Source organism: Vicia villosa, unplaced genomic scaffold, assembly GCF_029867415.1.
Source record: "Vicia villosa cultivar HV-30 ecotype Madison, WI unplaced genomic scaffold, Vvil1.0 ctg.000441F_1_1, whole genome shotgun sequence".
Classification (NCBI taxonomy): domain Eukaryota; kingdom Viridiplantae; phylum Streptophyta; class Magnoliopsida; order Fabales; family Fabaceae; genus Vicia; species Vicia villosa.
In genome coordinates this window covers 591,859-611,139 of record NW_026705209.1, presented here as the reverse complement: position 1 = coordinate 611,139, position 19,281 = coordinate 591,859, and the positions used below count along the sequence as shown (strand labels likewise).

The window sequence follows — 19,281 nt, the reverse complement described above, 5'->3', positions numbered from 1 at the left end:
ATCCAAAATTGCTAATTCTTTTAGATCATTTAACTTTTTTCAGATCTCTTATGAAATCACACTCAAACTACCAACCTCATGCCAGTTGTTTCATTGATGGAACACAGGTGACTAACCACCGCCTTACTTATTTTTTATTCCTAAAATAATCTCTTTTCCTTTTTATACTTCTAATCATTGTTTGGTTTTATCATATAGCTGCTGCTTTCCCAGTTCAGTTTTGGAACTTTGCAGCACTTACCCAAAAGGACCTAGGTATTTGTAGCACCTTATTATTTCTTGGTCTGAACACGAGTTTTAAAAAAATAAGAAAAATAAGTCTATTCTAAATCATCATGAATAGATGTCTGGATTGAGCTTTTTCATCTTCTTTATTTGCCTCTACTGATATCCTTTTCTATTCTCTATTGATCCTTTCAAATATTCATAAATATTACTACTAGTTAGTAACTACCGGTATTGAAATTTACTCGCCAAATATTACTACTATTTCTATTCTAGATTTCTCATTATTAAGGTTGATTGATCTTCTTTTTTGTTGGGTTCATCAGTGATAGGTTATGTACTTCAACAACCTTGATTTCCTTGATGAATTGGTTGGGACTCTGGCTTTTGCTCTCCTCATTGCCAACATATAAAAGGTAGAATTTTTTAGTTTGCTTCACAAATGCCATGCTTTTTCTTAATTTATCTAATACTACTGGTTAATATTTAATTTTTGATGATGATGTTTGCAACTATTTATGGTTAATTTAGTTTTTCCCTGATTATATGTTTAGTTTTAGAATAACATGTTTTATTTTTTTCATCCTCTTTAAATTATCTTAACGGAGGCTAGAAATGTTACTTAGACATTAGACAATATAATGTTTAGCTGAGAATAAGCCATTAACACTTAGCAAAAGATCAGAGAAGGTATCTAACATTTCCTTTTTTTTTGTTGTTTTTTAATTTATATTATAGTTGTGTCGGTGTAGAATATAAACTATAAGGAAAGATACTGAAAGATCTCAAATGATAAGAAATGTTCTAATTCTTTTAACTAATCACACCAAGATTGTCATTTCGCATCTATCAAATAAGAGGTTACAAATAAAGTAAAAATAATGGTTACTTTGTCTGTCATGCAGGAGAGTACGAGAGGCTGCACATTATACATGGAATGCAACAAGAGGTGTTCCGGATGAAATGGTTCTCCATAGTTGGCCAGAAGATCTTGTGAATGGCATACGACACCTTATAGACGGTGCCAATCTATCCGTTTATAGGCCTAAAGCAAAATTTGGAATAATGTGCAACTGGGTGTGAAATGGGTGAAATGGCTTCTCTTTTGTCTTGTTTTTCTGAATGCCATGTATATATATGCTGCAAGGGGATTTGTTTTCTACTTTAACAAAGTTTTGGTCTGTCATGGTATTGGCGCGTTTGCAAGTGTTTATATATTCATATGCAAACTTGATTGATGCTGATGGAGGGGGCTAAAAATGGATTGAAGTTTGTATTGTTGTTCGTGTGGATAGATGTTAATTCTTGGAAGGATGCATGTGTTTTATTACTTCTCACAATTGGATTTTTTTTGTTGGAATTTGGGATTGGTTGAAATTGATAGGATATAAGTATGGGTTTAAGTTTGTATTGTTATTATTGCTGGTAGACGTGAACTCTTGGAAGTCTTTTAAAATTGTCTTCAAATACATGTTGAAATTAGTGGAAAAAGTAAAGAAAGAGAAAAGAATGAGAGAATTATGAATTCTAGTGTGTTTTGAAATGAGAAGTTTTCTTTGTATAGGAAAAAAATTGGTTCAAAAAGGAAATGATCAACTCGTTAAATTGAATGCAATTATCGATTCTTTGACTCCATAATCAATTATGACACCCTAAAATGAAAATATTTGATTTCTAGTCATTACTAATCGATGATAGGTTGTTCCAGTTGATTTTAGGCGTTACAAAGTGAAATAATTGATTTTCCTTTAATGTTAATCAATTTTGTTTTAGATGGACACTTCACAATGGTTATCAAATCCTAATGGTTATCAAAGTTTGTAGTTTCCTCGTCCTTAAAGCGATTATTAAATCCTAATGGTGGATACGTCATATTGCAGTATGTTCTATTTGAAGGCGTCTGGAATCCAAGTTTGTTATGAAAGGAGTCAGTAAATATGTGAAAAAATATTTCAAAGTTTGTAGCTTCCTCGTCCTTAAAGCGATTATCAAATCCTAATGGTGGATACGTCATATTACAGTGTGTTGAATTTGAAGGCGACTGGAATTCAAGTTTGTTATGAAAGGAGTCAAAAGATATGTGAAAAAAATATTTCAATAATATTAGTTTGGAATTGGGGTATCAGGTGGTGTTGAGAACATTTTGCACAATACCAATAGGATGTTGACCAAGTGACATGGAGATGGTTCTTTGCTTATACTCATAGTAGATTTCTTAAACACTTTTATATGGTAAATCGGTATGAACTATTGTGTGAGGTGAATGTGACATAAGATGCCTATTTATTTCATAGTGGGTTGAAATTCCTTATGGTCAAATAAAGAAGTTGTCCTTGAGAATGGACATATTATGTAAACAATTATAGTCCAATTCGGCGACATGTTGGAAACACTCATTTTTGCTCTTGTTTTACATCATATTATTCATAAGATCATATATAATTGCAATTGTCTCCTTCATGCATGGTATCTTGATTATGGGACCATCATAGGGGGATTTATAGGAGGTGATTAATACCATTGACATAATTCAAGAGATGAATCCATGTTGGTTCGTAAATTGAATATTTGTAGGGTTATGATCTTTTGACTTATGTGTGATGGTAGTAAAATTTGTGCGGGTTGTTCCCTTTGGACAATAGGAGACCAATGTTGGGGATGAAATTTCTCTGAGAGGTTTTTATTTGAGGTAGAGGTTTTATCTAGGTGAAGTCCATGAAGAGAGATGTTAGGGTTGTTGAGTTAATGTAATCTTCTTCAATAATTAAAGGGTCTGTGGAGTGAGAATCTTCTACCTTGATCATGCATGGATATTTAGAAACAATTTCTTGGCCTTAAGACGTGTCAAGCGATTCACTAGGAGGTTGCACCTATTTGGTTTGATAAATATTTGTGTTGGGCGATCGAATATACTGTGGTTGATAGATGTCCTTTTTTTTGGAATCTTCAATGAAGTGTGGCTTACTTACATATTAGAGCAAAGGGTTGGGTTTGTACTCGGTAGTATAGGTTCCCTCATAGGATTTTATGGCTTCCAAGGTCCAATCATGGGTTTTACAAGATCAAATATTTGTTGAACAAGTGACCTCAAGCACAGGAGGGGGTGAATTGTGGTTTTTGAAAACTGTAGATAATTTTCCCTTTCTCGATTAAGATCACGTTAGTAATACTTTTGAGTAGTAAAGTGTAACGGAAGTAAAGTAAATAAAATAAATTGCAGAAAATTAAGGAGAGTAAGGATAGAAAGATTGCACCTAAGAGTTATCCAGGTTTGGCCTAACGTTGGCCTAGTTTTTTCCTCGTGAGGTTTTCTTGAGATTTTTCACTATAGACTTGTGAGATTTTATCGGTTATACCCACAAACCTCAATACAATCTGATCTTTAAATTTGAACAAGCTTATTTCCAACCTATATACGGCTTTTACCCCCAACTTATTCTAGTGAGATTGTTTAGAGATTTATGGTTGATCTCTTCAACCAAAACAAAAAAAAAATCGACTAAGCTTAAAAATCAATAACAAAGATTTATGGTTGATCTCAAGAACCAAAACTCGATCTTTTAAAGATATCCCACCCTTAAGACTATAAACTACCAGCACAACCACTTACAAAATAATATTCTCCTCACAAATAAAATTTTACTCCAAAATAATAAGACAACCAAAAGTGAAGAAAGAAACTTTCTAGAGAGAGAAGGAGATAACTTAGAGAGACAAATTCCAAACAAATATAAAAACTTTGAAAAGTGGCGTGATTACAAGTGAGGGAGACCCTCCTTTATATAGTAGTTGGAATCACCAAAAATAGGAAATGACTCATGGGTTGCATTAACTATTTAATCAATTTTCCTAATTGATTAGATGCTTAAAATATAAAAGATTATAATGCCCAAACATAAAGGTTTGGATATAGATCCTTCACACATCAATAAGGTGTTGATCAAATGTCTTGGGGCGTAAGTTTTACTCTTATCAAACTTGTTTTAAGAAAAATGTTCAAATATGTAAAAGCAAGTTGATAAACAAGATGTTTTTCTACCTTTTATATTTGACACTTTAGGCTTTCTAGCACAAGAGGCAGTAGACCTTCTACAACGAATTTAAAAGATTATGCATAGCATATTTAGTATTGTTGTGTTTGGACTTCATTCCTATGTGGAGAATGACTCAAATATGATTAGTCCATTTATATCACTTATTTAAGTGGAGATGGTCAATTTAGGGTTGAGAGAGAAAATAAGGATTCAAAAGATAAAAAAGAGGAGAGAAACCTATTCCTGTTTTTATACAACAAGTCTCACTGAATCGACAATTCCAAATTCGTTAACTGTCGCATCTGTCGTACCCCAATTTTTGACCTAGTCTTTTTTTACTATTTCACAATTGTTTGTGAAGTCCATTCTCGTCGCACCTGGCTTGTGATCGATTTGTACACCTTGTATATCTGATTTCCTTGCATCATGTGTTAATTGAATTAATGGTCAATTTTTTTTATTATTATCGAAATTAATTTTCCTTTAATAATTAAATTAACATTTGTGAATAATATTTGATTTCTTTTTATCTTTTAATTGAAGTTGCCTTTAAAAATAAGTTTTTTTTATATATAATAGTTATATATTATATTTTTATTATTATTGTTATTTATTTTTGTATATGGTTATATGTCACATAAAATATAATAAAATTGCAAAAATGGGGTTTTAATATAGTTGGGCCCAAATCATACTTTTTTTGTCTCTTAAAGTCCAATTTACACTAAGTCAAACAAAAATGTACAGAGAAAACAACAAAAATCTGCTATCCCATGTCTGCTCCACCTTACTGTCCCTGCACCACCATAAGGGTGTGTTTGGTTCAAATGAGGGTGGGGGGGGGGGGGGGGGGGGGGGGGGGAATTTAAAGGAGGGAAGGGGAGGGAAGGTAAGGGATTTTTTTTAATCAGATAAGTGTTTGGTTCAAAATAAGAGAGGGGAGAGAAAGGGAGGGGTTTTAATTAAAAATATGTTTGGTTCAGGAGGGGAGGGGTTTTATAATAAATTACATTTTTACCCTTTGATCTTATATAAGTGATATAATATTCAAATATGAAAATTTCATAAAAAAAATTTTGGTAATAAATTTTTTAATATTGAGGGACTAAAACGTTATAATTTACCATAACGTTAATAAACTGAGTACACTTGATTTATATTATAACTCTCCGACACACATGAAACTATATTTTTAAATAGTGATGAATCATCTAACAAAACAAATACATATGAAATAAGTTATTATTAAAACTAATAATTTAAATTTTCTAATAAAATGAATAAACACAAAATAAAAATAAAGTAAATAATTTAAAATTTGATATAAAAAAAATATAAATAAACATTAAAAAAATTATAAAAATAATGTAATGATTATGATTTGTATTAAGTTAAAAAATTTGAAAAAAATTTGAAGGTGGATAATAGTTATAATAAATTGATGGAAATAATCGAGAAAACTCATATAGAAGATAAACATTAACACGAAAAAAAATTGAAATATTAAAATTAAATTGAGGATATTTTAGTAAATATAATAATTTTTTACGTATTAAAATTCAGATTCCCTCCCCTCCCCTCCAAATCCCCCCAATTCGGAGGAACGCAAAAAGTGAGGTTTGGAGGGATTTTGCTCCCCTCCCCTCCCTTCCCTTCCCCTCCTTAAATTTGAACCAAACATATTTAATTAAAAATTTCCCCTCCCCTCCCCTCCATCTACTTCGAACCAAACACACCCTAACAGTCCAAATGCCCTGCACCTTGCTGTAGAAACAGTCCAAAAATTACACAAAAATAGCCATCACAATACCTGCATCATAAAGCACACAAATCAGTAACCACAATTGTTCAAATTGAACTCAAATTTTCCCCCCAATTTTCATCCAAACCCTAACTTCTACTCTATATAAACAACAAGAATCAGTACACACGGGGGCAGCCACGAAAATCTATCACAAATCACTCACAAAAAACCTCTGCCTCCATAACTTCACCATAACCAAAACCGCAACCTCAAATCTCCTCACACAAATCTTCATCTTCACTGCAAAAAAAATCCCCCATTCACACAAACGCCTTCTTCTACGTTTTCAATAAACACTCTCAAACCTCAATCTAACCTCACGCATACTCAGTGAAATTTCACTCAACAACATCCATCAATTCACAACTCAGAACCACACCTTCTAATCACAATCGAAACATACCCTCAGCTCACTATCCTCTCACGCAAATCAGCCACAGACCCTCACGCATAAAGTAATGCACTCATACCAAACAACTCAACGCATACAGCATCAATATACAGCCGCAATACATTCAAAATCGCACATCTGAAGAAGAAGAAGAAAAGAAAAGCTCAACGAAAGTTCAACGTACCTGATTCCTCCTTCTTTCCGTTTCATTTTGCAGTGTAAATCTCTTTGTACTCATGTAACCGTTTTCTTGCAACTGTGAACCTAATGATTTGGGGATTAGGGTTGTTATGGGGATAGTATTTTTATTGTTATATTTGTTTGATTGTTGTTCTCCAAATCGAGAAAGAGAGATTGAGAAACGAGAACGCAGAGAGTGAGACGAAGCGTGAAAGAGGAAGAGAATTACGTCTTTCCTCTAGGGTTTTCAATCAACCCATTTCAATGCAAGGGGAAGGCGTTGGGTTTGGTTTTTTTCGAACCGGACTGGCCCAGTTGTCCCTCATGGAAGTTTACTTATCTTACTATCTCATCTTGGGCCATAAACCCCCTATCCGGGTTTCATACACCCCGTAGCCCAATAATCCACGTGTTCTTTTGTTTGCCATTAAACCTTTCTTTTTGGGCCACGAGATAAAGCCCAGTTTCAATAATCTTTCACTTAATTACTTATTTATTTATTTTGTTGAATTTTTTTTTCAATAACCAAGTTTTTCAAAAAAATTACGCATATAACCAAAATTTCAAAGTAATTACATAAATAACCATTTTTCCCAAATTTAACACATTGTCGCCACTTGCATTGGCGAATTGCATATTGGGGCGGTTTAAAACCCCCGCAAAACATTTTTATTAAGGTAAGTCGCCACTTGCATTGGCGACTACACTTAAATTTTAAGTTTTATTGTAAACTGCGGGGGTTCAAAACCGCCGCAAAGTTTAAGAAAATTAAAATTTTTAATTTAGTCGCCAATGCAAGTGGCGACTTACCTTAATAAAAACGTTTAGCGGGGGTTTTAAACCGCCCCAATTCGCAATTCGCCAATGCAAGTGGCGACAATGTGTTAAAATAGTGAAAAAAATGGTCATTTATGTAATTACTTTGAAATTTTGGTTATATGCGTAATTTTTTTGAAAAACTTGATATTGAAAAAAATATTCTATTTTGTTTTCCTTAGAATTGTTCATATACTTAAAAAAAAAGAAACTTAAATAAGCTTTCATTCAAAAAATTACTCCTTCTTTTTAATAAAAATTATTAATAGTAGTTTTTTTTTCCTTTTTATCAAAGTAAATCACAAAAATGTTTATTGTTTACTTTATTTACTAGATTCATTAAAAGACCAAAAATATCTTCTTTAGATGTATGTTTAGGATTTGTCAAAAATATTTCAAAATGATACAAAAATAGCTTTTTAATCGAATCGAGTTTTGAGTTTAAATTGGTGAAGAAGGATTTGTACGTACTTATACAAACTGTTCTAAAACGTTTAGGCGATGGCCGTTAAGCCTTTGTTTGGATGTTTAAACTCCATTAAAAACTCCGTAAAACTCGATTTGTCTCACCTTTTTTACAAAAAATGCTTTTAACAATCGAATCAAAATTAGTCTATAATGGATAATAAAGAAGGGTTTGTACGTACTTGTACAAGTTGTTCTTTAAGCATTTAGGCGATGGTCGTTAAGCAATTGTTTGAGCGCGTAGACTTTGTTAAAAGACCTCGTAAACTCGATTTAGCGAATGCTCTTTCAAGCGTTTAGGCGATGGTCGTTAAGGTTTTGTTTGAACGCTTGAATTCCATTAAAGATCTTTCAAACTCAATTCATCTCACCTTTTATAAAACAATTTCGATTCACTAAATCACATCTTTCTCTCGCCCTTGTGCGAATCCTTTTCATCACCTAAGAGGGGGTTGTACGTACTTGTGCAATTTTCTCTTTCGAGCATTTAGGCGATGGCCGTTAAGCCTTTGTTTAAATGATGTCTCTTATCAAATGCAATTATACTTCCACATGTGAAGATCGAATGTTTTCCACTCGAATGTGATGATGGCCAAAATCTCGTCTTACTCTTGATTTAGTTATCCATTCTTGTAGTGATGCAAACAATCTCTTATCCATGTGTGCATAGTATTGTTTGAATGCGATCGAGTAACTCTCGCTAAAATCAATCAACAAACTCGTAGTTTTTACCCCGAACTACGATTGCTATGACTTTCCCATTGCACTAGGGAATACGTAGGCACAAGATACAAATGTCTTGGCGAGCACAATAATAAAAAACCTTCTTTTGTTCCTTTCCAACCTAATAAATAATGCAAGTAGATATTAAGCTAACAATCGATCACGAGACTAACTAAATGGGTCCCATCGAGTACGATGGAGGTGAGGGGTGCTAATACCTTCCCCTTGCTTAACCGACTCCCGAACCTAAATTTGGTTGCAATGACCATCTTATCCATTTCTTTTTATTCTGTAGGTTTTATCGATATTTTCCCTTTCCTTCTTGGAATAAATAAAGTTCGGTGGCGACTCTGTTGTACTTCGAGAGCGCAATTACGCTCGAGTCACATTTTTACCGCTACATCATCAAGCTCAAATTTTGAGGTCAGGTTTGCAACACCTGTATCCACCTTTAGACTATTCAGATCTTCAAAATGAGGTCTGCGTTGAGAGATATCTAATTTGCATTGATTCTACAGATTTGGGTCATTGCTTAGCTTCTTAATTCTTATTTGTAATCTAGTTTGCTTTGTGATTTGCGGTTGTTAGCATCTATTTGTGAATCACTTTAAGACTCTCGTGTACCTTTATTTGATTATAGTGGAACTATCTCTTTGATCTTGATGACTCGTGGTTTTTACTCTCATATTGAAGGGTTTCCACATTAAAATATCAGTGTCTTTTGGTGATTTATTTATTTGATTTGTTGTCATATGTTTTTTGTTGATCCTAATAGGTTCTTACAAGTGTGAAGAATTTTATATCCACAATGTGTTGGTCTATTATTGTGTGTTAATTTACCATCAGAGCTTTTGGTTAATGATTATTTTACTTGTTTGAATAATGGATTCAAATACAAATATGAATATGGTATTGTTGAATGGTTCTAATTACCATATGTGGAAGGGAAAGATGAAAGACTTACTATTTGTGAAGAAATTGCATTTATCGGTGTTTTGCTCTGCTAAGCCAAATTATGTGTCTGATGAATAATGGAAATTTGAACATCTACATGTATGTTGTTTTATTTTGCAATACGTAGAAGATAATGTTTATAATTATCTTGATAACTATTTCTATTGTTATCTTTACCAGAGTCTTGGGAGACATTTAGGGTTTTTGTCACAAGTTTTGCTCCTAGAGGTGTTATTTTTTTGGAAACGACTAAGGGTGGGATTCTTAATGAGGAGATGACAATGAAGGCACATGGTTTTTCATCTCAATCTAAGGTACTTAACACTGAAAATAGAGGAAAAGACAGAAAAAGAAACTGAAGGGTGGTAGAGAGAATAGCAGAAGTAAGTCCAAGCCACGATACAAGAATATGAAGTTTCATTATTGTCATAAAATAGAACACGTACAAAAGTATTGTTATCAATGGAAAATGGATAATAAAGGCAAGAAAGGTAAGTCTAAACAATGATATCATGAAAAGTCACGATGACGATTGTGTTACTACTACTACTAGTGATGATCTTATTATCCTCCGTGATCACGATTTTGTTAGTCTTGTATCATACGAGAGCATGTGGATAGTTGACACTGTGATACATTGCATGTTACACAAAAGAATGATTTCTTCATATCTTATAATTCTGGTGACTTTGGAGTGTTGAAGATGGGTAATGATGGTGTATGTAAGGTAATGGGTATTGGTGATATTTGCTTGTAAACCAACTTGGGAATGCAATTTTTGCTTAGAGGTGTCAAACATGCTCCAGATGTTCGCTTTAATTTGATCTTTGTGCATTTGTTTGATGGTTTTGGTTATGACAATCACGTTGGTTCTTGATAGTGGAAACTGTTGTGGCGGTAAAGCGGCAAGCAACAAAAGTAATGGGATATTATTCCCGGGTGATATAGTTATATCGTATCGTAGTCCACAGAGATGTGTGCCATTCGACATATTAATTCGTTCTTGAGTTTGGTTATCAAATGTGCAGGAAAGTAAATGTATCAACAAGAAAACTACTCATTCCTTAATAGAATAGAATTTACAAGCTGGAATATGATCTAGTTCTCACAGACTTAAACTTATTGACCGAATATACTCAACTTGTAACCTATCAATGTTATCACATGTCAACAATACTACCCACAATATTATCTAAGTTACGATCTCTCAACCACCTAAACAACACATGAGATATTCGAACTTCCCGTATATGTCGATCTCTCAGACAAACACGACCATTCAGAAGCATTAAGCACTGACACTAAGTGATACTAAGTGATTATCAACCTAACCCATCTCTACAATTAAGTTAATTGAAAATTATCCTAGATAAGCATTAGAGCCCTACATCTCCATAGCGACTCAAACACATAGCAACAAAGCAAAAATCCAAGATAATAATCCACAAAGATATGAAAGCAAGCTTTATACAATATAATGATCAACAAATATACATGAGTTCAAAGGAGATACATACAAACAACCCAACAATGGAAATTACAAAAAGAAGAGAAAAAGAGAAAGCAAACATGTCTTGGTTTGTCAACACCAATTGATGAAGAATACACTCCCAATCCACCAATAGCAAGATCCAAGGTTGTTATCCACTCCTAATCTACCAAGAAATAAGGTGATGGAGTTGAGAGAACCCTAAAATTGGCCTCCCAAAACCATAACCCTAAAAATGAAATAAAAAGAAACTATATACACAAATCTATCCCAACGCGTTCGCCCGGCGAGCCAATTGCTCCGCCCGGCGAACGGCTTATTTCTGGCCACACAGCCTGCGCCACGTCATCAAGTGGCAAAAATATCTATTTTCTCCCGGCGAATGAATTGTTCCTCCCGGCGACTCCTTCTTCTTCCGCCCGGCGAACGAGAGGCGGCCCAAGGCAGAAACTTTGCAATTATTTTCCTCACTCGCCCGGCGAGCTAATTGCTCCGCCAGGCGAATCACACCAGTCTGCACTTTTTATTTCTTCAATTGCTTCTCTTTTTATTGATCCAAAATTGCATCCTTGAAGCTTTATTACTCAATGCTCCATACATGCTCAAATACCTACAAAATGAATGAAAAACTATTAGTCGGTACATAAATGAATCAAAAACCCGATTAAACGCAAAAGCATATGTATGTAATATACACTAAAACTAGTCTAAATTGAGGGAAAAGAGAAAATAAGTGCCGCAAAACTATACACAAAATAACTACAATTTGGCACTTATCAAACTCTCCCCAACTTAAACTTGTTTGTCCTCAAACAAGAAACAAACAAAACTCACTCAAAAAAAAGTTTGTCCTCAAACAAAACTAAACAACTCGAAATGACAAAAACGATCAATCAAAGAATCACGAAACGACAAGTTTTAAAGAAGGAAACAAATGTATGGCTCAACCGAAAACGGTACACACAAAGTATACTACTTACCACTACTTTGATGATAACATAAAAACATGAAACGAATGCTAAATACAAAATTTATGCCAAACATTCTAAAACAATGCAAGTTCACATATGAATCACACCTAGCAAAAAGAATCATCGGTAGATGAAAAACACAAAATGAAGAATTTTCACTCATCCAACAATCTTGCAAACAATAGACAAAATTATGCATTTATCTCAAAAAAATTCACATTGACACATGAAAACATAAATCACAAGGGCTTTTCAAGGTTGTAATGTGGTCGGGTAAACAAAAAGGGATGATTCCTAAAGCTAATCGAAACAAAAACTTGCCTAATTCTAAGGGAGATATAACTTCCACAAAGTTTCAAACAATACAATTTCAATCCACTTCTTCTTTCACACCAAGTGTCACACCAAGCACAAAACTTATTAGCACAATTTATTCCATACTCTTTTTGTCTTACTATTTTTCAAAGCTTTTCCTCTTTCTTTCTTTCTTTTTTTTCTTTCTATTTTTCTCCTTCTTTCTTTTTCTTTTTTCTTTTCTTTTTCCTTTCCTCAACACATACTCAACCAACCAAACAAGCACATAATCAATGCTCTCCCCAACTTGAATTCAACCAACGTTATACAATGAATACTCCCAACTTTCTAAGGCAAGGTAAAAACTCATACAACAACAAAAGGTTGAGGGTTCAAGAAAAAACAACAATCAAAATCCACCAAAAAGCAAACTAATTCTCAAGTTCAAAAAGCGAAATGGATAATGACAAAAATCTCAAAGGGGTTAACAAAAGATCACACACTCACAAGGTGAAATGAATATATGGCTAAGGTAGTTGTGCTCAAAATGGAACAAAAATGCCTTGATCATTTTTATGCTTTCACAGAGTCAATACAAACAAAAGATTAAACATAATAACATCTAGTTAAAACAAGAATTGTGGTCTCCCGCATATGTAAACAATGGAAAGCTTCCTCACAAAAAGGTTGGGAACTAAAGTGATTCACAAATTAACAAGTATACGAAAGAATGAATGGCATACAAGTTGCAAAAAGCCTAAGTATCATGAATATGCTACATCTAGAAAGCGATAAACACATACCTCGAACGTGTACAAAATGTTAAACTCTGTCATTACCATACATCTGCAAGTCGCAACGATCAAACTTGACAAATCACCAATTGCGGCCTCAAGCTATCGAGCCAAACTTTGATCACAAACATTCGAAAACAAAAGAAAAATTATAAACAATTTAAAACCGTTTAGATGCCTCCCAACGAGCGCTTGTTTTACGTTGTAAGCTCGACGCCTTTATTGGGCTCGGATAGTAACTTCCTCCATCATGCCATCCTGTGTGAGAATTCACCGCGCAACCTAAAGAAAGTGTCCTAACAAAGACTCAAACAAATGTTATAAAACAAGAATATTTACATCAATAAGTAAACAACATAAATGATAAGAAAACAAAAAGTCTGGTGAAATTAATAAACAAGTTGAAAAGTGAAGATTTGAAATTAAAGGACTATCCGAGTTCAACTTGTTTAATAAGTCAACCATACTAAAATAAGACAAGTATAACTATACAAAGTATATAAATTCACAAATGTACGATATTTACAACTCAAAAACAAAGAAACAATCGCAATGCAAAGCACATCCGCGGCAACGGCGCCATTTTGTTGTGGCGGTAAAGCGGCAAGCAACAAAAGTAATGGGTTATTATTCCCGGGTGATAAATTTATATCGTATCGTAGTCCACAGAGATGTGTTCCATTCGACATATTAATTCGTTCTTGAGTTTGGTTATCAAATGTGCAGGAAAGTAAATGTATCAACAAGAAAACTACTCATTCCTTAATAGAATAGAATTGTCAAGCTGGAATATGATCTAGTTCTCACAGACTTAAACTTATTGACCGAATATACTCAACTTGTAACCTATAAATGTTATCACATGTCAACAATACTACCCACAATATTATCTAAGTGACGATCTCTCAACCACCTAAACAACACATGAGATATCCAAACTTCCCGTAGATACCTATCTCTCGGACAAACACGACCATTCAGAAGCATTAAGCACTGACACTAAGTGATACTAAGTGATTATCAACCTAATCCATCTCTACAATTAAGTTAATAGAAAATTATCCTAGATAAGCATTAGAGCCCTACATCTCCATAGCGACTCAAACACATAGCAACAAAGCAAAAATCCAAGATAATAATCCACAAAGATATGAAAGCAAGCTTTATACAACATAATGATCAACAAATATACATGAGTTCAAAGGAGATACATACAAACAACCCAACAATGGAAATTACAAAAAGAAGAGACACTACGCCATAAAAGCTATTTAATAGCACTTTATTTTGTTTTTAATAGCACTTAAAAGCGCTATTAACTGCGCCGCTATTGTAAACGATTTTGTTTAATAGCACTTTAAAAGCGCTATTAAAGTATCAATTTTTGATAGCGTTTTTCTTGAAGCGCTACTGAAGTGGACATTTTGCGCTTTATAATACGTTTTTCAATTTGATTTTGATAGCACTTTTAAATAAAGCGCTATTATAAGGCACGTGTTTGATAGCACTTTCAAACAAAGCGCTACTATAAGGCACTTGTTTGATAGCACTTTCAAACAAAGCGCTATTATAAGGTACATATTTGATAGCACTTTCTCTTAAAAGTGTTATCATAGGATGTTTCATTAATAGCAATTTGTATAAAACGCTATTGTAGTACACTTTTTCTCTTTTTATTTTGCTGTCACAAAATCATTCTTTTGGTGTGCAAATATCAAAAAGCTACGTTCAATTCAATACCAAATAATATTCTAAACCAAATCCACTTGTTTATAAATATCATAACATAACATTTTGATGTACTAAAAAAAGAGGTCATGTGCATAGAAAAAATTTGTATATGCATACATTCCAAGAGTACTTTAATCTAAATCCTAAAGCAAAAAATCATATTCTCTAAACAAAACACCTAAAAAAACAAGAAAGAATAACAAAACAGCACCAGGATTTAGAGCCTCCTAACACGCCCAGGATAGTTTGGGAGATTTAGAGCCTCAAATAATATGTTTGTAGGACCAAGATCTTGTCTCTCTTTTTCAGTTAGTGTTTGTTAACTTCTCCTGGCATTAATAAGTATAAAAGAAACAACCAATAGTAAGACAATATAAAACTACAATATCAATATTCAATAATTGGCTATATAAAAATTCAAAATTTAACCAATCAATAATCATTAACCGTTTATAGAAATAACATGGTTATGTTTTTTTTTATAAATGTATTTTAAAAAAACATGATTATCTACTACACGTTGAAAATAATTGAATCCAAATTCATCGTTGAAAATAATTTTTTTCTTTTCCACATTCAGCATAAGCTACAACTTATTATACATACTGTGTTTCAATCGACTCCACGCAAAAAGGCTATCAAACACAATCACAATTAGCTACCCTATACCCATAATCCACAATTGTCACACCTATTTTATTTAACATATCCACCACAACAGAACAGTAAATAATCTTGGAAGTTTGAAAGCTAAGTCTTATGATAGAACAAGAGAATAAACAGAATTATAGTCGAATGCACCCAAATTCTACGCTATTTGGTCAATGTAAGTTACACCACCCACAAGAATAAGAGCCTTACTTCATTCAGGAAAACATATGTACAGTGATTCAATAAGCAGCCCTATTACCTCTTATGATAGCAATTCAAATCGGCATTACTTCTTTCATTTTTTTTAAGTAAAGAAAAATCTGCTTATGATTATTTGAAACATGAATGGAATGAGAAATAAATAATTTTTTATTAATCTGAATGTTGTAAAAGTGGCTCATAATTGAGAAAGTGTTGCAACGCAATGAAAATAACTTCTCACCTACTAACAAAATCTGTCATATTCATCAAGCACTAAGTGTTCAAAAATGTTTAATTAATTACCATACTAATCTTCATTAAGTGTGTTATTTTCTACTTATAATTAATTCTATATGGACATTTTTCAGTTCTATATGGGTTTCAATTAATGTTTGATTATTTGATTTCCTAATAGTTGAGAATTCAATTAAATTACAGCTAAAGCATGTTTGGTTAAACACTTCAGTTAATATATTTTTCCTTAGATAATATTTTGAGAAGCAATATTGCCATAAGATTTTCTTTTCATATCTGTAAATATATCATTTTCTGTTTTTAATTTTCCACTACAGAGCAAAGGTTCGACGATGTGGGTTGCTGCACCAGGTTGAGAGAACTTAATTGATATCAAAGTTCTAAAATCACAAAACCGATAGTGGAAAGAAAAAGTCCATATTCTAATTTTAAAAGTATCTACAAGTGACTAGCTTTTACTATTAGGATATTTGATGAGTCAAATGTCTTCCAAATTGATATGCAATAACAATAAAGTATACGCAAAAAAATGTAGTATTTTAGTCAGAGTGATAGGAGTGTGAATTAAAGATAAGCAAAACATGGCATTTGAGTATTTATAGGTACTAACTCTACTGTATAAAAGATTTAGCTTACGTGTGTATTTGAGACAAGGTTGCCCACAACAGTCCTTTGTTGATCAAGTGAGCTTTCAAAGAACTGGTAGTATCCTGCAAAATGACATAATGAGCTTTCCAATGAACTTACTTCAGCTAATCAAAACACATCATGTCCTTGATAGTTTTCTTTTTCTATTACTTCCCTTTTAATAGTTTTCTTTTTTGATTCCTTGTCTTCGACTTGCTTTCACCATAAAATTTAGTTCAATTTTAGATATCTTGTTGAATCAATTATAAAAATGTATTCAAACATAGAATTACAATTGACATAGACAACTTTTATTAGCAAATTTTGGAGAAAAAAACTATTCTTAACTTTGTGAACTACATCGGTTTTTATTAGTTCTTTCTCACCATTCCCACCATCCCCAAACAAATGCAATACATGTTATCACTTCTATTAAGATGACTTCATTTGAAGCATTCTTCTGCTGCGCTCCACTTTCCCTCACAACCTATGTGACAGATTCATTCAAAATGAGGTTGTTTGATGATTTTTTTTAAGAAGAGAGATAATGCAACACTTAAACATAATTTAATAAGTACAAGGCAACACATAATCCAACAAATGGATTTAAAGATAAGAGCATAATTTTTTTAGTGGAATTGAATTCACCTTAAACTCCACGCGTATCAACAAATATCAGTACACAAGTTTTAATGGAACTGAATTCACCTTAAACTTCACCCATATCACAAATATCAGTACAAAAGTTTTACCAACTACACCTCAAATACATTTCACGTTTCATTGTTGAATTTCTATCTTGAATTTAATCTTAAGGATAATATCTTTCTTTTAAAAGAATACATGATTGCTTGTGCAAGAGTAAGTAAAAACCAATAAACCAGAAAGTTTGTTTAACAAAATATTTTTGATTAAAAGTCTATTTGTCATCATAAACAGGTCACAAAGTTGGTGACTAGCAGAATTGAACACCAGAGAATTATGTCAAATTTACATACAATGCCTTTTCTAATGGAACTTTCATTCACTGCTAAAAATCAAAAGCTTAATCTGACATAATGCTGTGAATTTAGTCAATCATAAAGCCTTCATAACCTGTAAGGATAACCTACCGTAACCATAACTTTACAAGACAAAAACTAAACTCACAGGACCTATGGTGATTTACTTCCATGTGATTATGAGATTAGAAAGTTCAAAAATCAGACACAACAACACAAACCAAAACTTATTCTAATTTCCTGCTAAACATCACTTACAGCACCATAGCAGCCACAACCAACAAATCAATTCAAAAAGCTGCAGCATCAATTAAATGAATCAATGAGCCATTGAACTCATCTGCTTCATCACCTCACCTGCAATGAACCAGACCTGCAGAAGTAAAACGATTGCAACTCAGCTCCAACAACAAAATGAAATCGAAGTATTAACAGTTCGAGATATTCATCAACAACACTAAATTTCGAAGACAGAAGAAGAAAGGTGGGACCACGAAGGCTTACCCGTCTGAACCACCGCCGGAAAAGAAAGTCTCGTCGGAGAAGCTCCGACCGTGTAAGATCTCCTTCTTCGCTTTTTTTTTAAAAATACCACTGTGTTCATCGAGACTTGATCGGTAATAGCCCCCATGATATTCGATTGAACTTGCACTCCATTGCTATTTAATCTAATTTTGAAACTCTAGGGTTTTGATGACATGAGAATGTTTCTGGTTTTTGCTGTTTGAATCATGGAGAACGATGAGAACATAGGGAGACCGAAGGTTGTTGTTGATTGAGCAAGAGAGAGATCGATGGAGAGAAACAGAAAGATATAGCAATCAAAGAGAGGGAGACCGAGAGTTTTCGTGAATTGAAACGAAAGAGAGAGAGCTATTGGAAAGAGTGAGGGAGACCGAGTGTTTTGTTTTTTTATTTTATTAATTATTTATTATATAAATCAATAGCGCTTTAGGTAAATGCTAACAAAAATAGTAGCCTTTTATTTTATTAATTAATAATATATGGTGGTAAAATAATAGCATAAAAAATAATATTAATAGCGTTTTAAAGAAAGTGCTATTATAGAAAAGTTTAATAATAGCATTTTGTGACAAAGTGCTATCAAAATTAGATTGTTTGTATCCTATAATAGCGCTTAAGTATAAAGTGCTATTATATAGAAGTTTAGTAATAGCGTTTTGTGACAAAGTGCTATTATAGATATGTTTTATCCTTTTCAATATCACTTTTTTTTAAAGTGCTATTAAATTAGGCGATACAAAAAATCAATTTTGGCGTAGTGAGAGAAAGAGAAAGCAAACATGTCTTGGTTTGTCAACACCAATTGATGAAGAATACACTCCCAATCCACCAATTGCAAGATCCAATGTTGTTATCCACTCCTAATCTACCAAGAAATAAGGTGATGGAGTTGAGAGAACCCTAAAATTGGCCTCCCAAAACCATAACCCTAAAAATGAAATGAAAAGAAACTATATACACAAATCTGTCCCGACGCGTTCGCCCGGCGAGCCAATTGCTCCGCCCGGCGAACGGCTTATTTCTGGCCACACAGCCTGCGCCACATCATCAAGTGGCAAAAATATCTATTTTCGCCCGGCGAATGAATTGTTCCGCCCGGCGACTCCTTCTTCTTCCGCCCGGCGAACGAGAGGCGGCCCAAGGCAGAAAC

General features: G+C 33.3%; 1 long non-coding RNA gene across 2 annotated transcripts; it reads right to left on the bottom strand.

Annotated features, from left to right (window-relative positions):
• Positions 1 to 14,905: 14,905 nt before the first annotated feature.
• LOC131628281 (uncharacterized) lies at positions 14,906 to 18,491 on the bottom strand. 2 transcript variants are annotated; one of them, XR_009291726.1, is made up of 4 exons: positions 18,111 to 18,491; positions 16,954 to 17,979; positions 16,615 to 16,688; positions 14,906 to 15,200 (listed from the first exon to the last, which is right to left on the bottom strand). It is a non-coding gene; the product is annotated as an uncharacterized LOC131628281 (long non-coding RNA). The 2 variants fall into 2 exon arrangements; XR_009291725.1 differs by having other exon boundaries at positions 16,615 to 17,979.
• Positions 18,492 to 19,281: the final 790 nt, after the last annotated feature.